A 2,097-nucleotide genomic window follows, 5' to 3' on the forward strand; every position below is an offset into this window, starting at 1 on the left:
TTTCAGCCATGTTTCTTTAAAATGAACGGAGCGTAAATACCAAGGCATTACAGGTAATCAAAAGCTGTAGGCCCATGAAATTATAATGCAAATCTATATTGCCATGGAAAATTTGAACACCTGTAACCAACCAAGTTATCATATCAAAAGCCCAGAAATAGCAAAAATCGCTACTACAAAACATTCATAATTCCCAGGAAATATAAGGTCGAACACGCCGCCCATGGCCGGCATTATTATGAATAATAATCGGTGGCTACATATTATCACGATCGAGAACACATTCAGGAGGCACATTCTTATATCTCTGTGCGTCAGTGCAGTAATTGTAGATGGTGTAGTCTTTTCTCACACATTTCAATTGCCCAGTCCAGGTCTTTGAAATCTTCTTGATTCCACCACCGCCAGGCCTGAGTGGCGCAGGCCGATTGCCGAGAAGAAACCTCGCAAGCATCCACATGAAATTCCCTGAAGGAGGCAATGAAGGGAGCCTTGGTCCAGTCGGTTTTCTCCAGCCCCCTCGGGTGGCCCACTTATCCCCATTCCACAGGCTCGAATGGACCTTCATCGGCTGGTTCAATGGGTACCCCAAGCCCAGGTCCTGGCAGTTCTTGAACACGCGGATAGGTATCTCGTCTACAAAAAATCTGCGCAGAAAAAACAGACCACGCCAAACCATATTCAGCTAAGAGCCAGGTTCTTTCTAAAATTGCATAATGCATTTTACCCTGTTTCTGGTTTAAACAAGAAATAATGAGGATGTCACGGGTTCGAATCCTGGGGCTTAAACAATTTGGTACTTGTTCCAGAGCACAGAGTAGGAATGGTAATCATTGGTTGGGTCGAACCAGAGGTATATGCGATGCTCTCTGAAACCCTTCCCGCCCGTAAATACATTGGTCTGAAGAATGTAGGGTTTCCCGGACTTGTTGCCCAAGAATTCGAAGTCTATTTCATCGTGCTCAGCGGTCTGAGAAGAAAGCTGCCCACACCAAATCAAATATAGATACATAAGCAGGCAGAAGAAGACTCAGCCAAACACAAAATCCCAGATATTATTATCAAGTACTCACATAAAAGGCGGTGACAGCGCCAGCGGAATCACCCTGAACCAGCTTTATCTGCATGCTAAAGTGCCCAAATAAATATGCTCCTTTGGATTCGAACCCAGCACCTGTTAATCTCATATTTCATGTAACTTTGTTATTCCAGAGACTGATAAAGATAAATGACGCAGAAAGAAATAGAATGGGTAATAACTTACCATGCTGTTTGTTGAGAAGAAGATTAGTCTGTCGCCCATCATCAAATTGTTTGATGTGGTCCACACCCCAGCTAGCTATGAAATTGTTGTCAAAGGGCAGAGTCACTGGCTTTTTAGGGGTGGCAGCCATGGCTCCACGAGCCAGTAGGAGAATGAAAAAGAGACCAAAAAACTGGATGGCCTCCATCAATTCAAACAATATTGATGATACGCTAAAATGAAGCTACGTTCAGACGATACTGATGGCAGCCAAAAATAAAGCTATGTGCAGAGCATGGACTGGTAGAGTGCACACCCCAACACACAATGGGGAATGCATGGTGAAGAATGAGCTTTTATAGCAGCAAGAGGGAGAATTAGGGGGTGAAAAGTGTGGTTTCAAAATTTGAAGTTATTTTTTTTAATTGCATTCACATTGTTGAATTTAGGTTGGGTGAAAAAAAAATTGAGAATAGTTTTAGTTCATTTGTCTACGTTTTTGGAACCAACTATTATAATTTATTGAAGAATCAGATCATAGTTGCATTCACATTCATAGCATCAATCATGGCCATAAATCCCTTTTTTTTATTAAAAAAAAATCACATTCATAATATCATGGCCATGAATCCTTCTCTGCATTTATTCATTTATTAAAAAAATAAAATTCACATTCATAACATCAATCATGGTCATGAATCATTTTCTTTTCATTCTTTAAAAAAATAGGAAGAAAGAAAAGCACATCTAAGTCTCATCTTTCTAGATCTACTTGTGAACCGTAGTGAATGATATTCAATAATTAACAACCCTTAATTTTTGTGGTTATGGCATTCAATAATTATTAACCATTC

General features: G+C 40.2%; 1 pseudogene; it reads right to left on the bottom strand.

Moving 5' to 3' along the window:
* Positions 1 to 256: 256 nt before the first annotated feature.
* On the bottom strand, positions 257 to 1,451 carry LOC149246440 (xyloglucan endotransglucosylase protein 34-like; annotated as a pseudogene).
* Positions 1,452 to 2,097: the final 646 nt, after the last annotated feature.

The sequence above is a fragment of the Pinus tabuliformis genome, chromosome 7, assembly GCF_031772625.1.
Source record: "Pinus tabuliformis cultivar Carrire ecotype Pingquan chromosome 7, CPIR1, whole genome shotgun sequence".
NCBI classification, from domain to species: Eukaryota; Viridiplantae; Streptophyta; class Pinopsida; order Pinales; family Pinaceae; genus Pinus; species Pinus tabuliformis.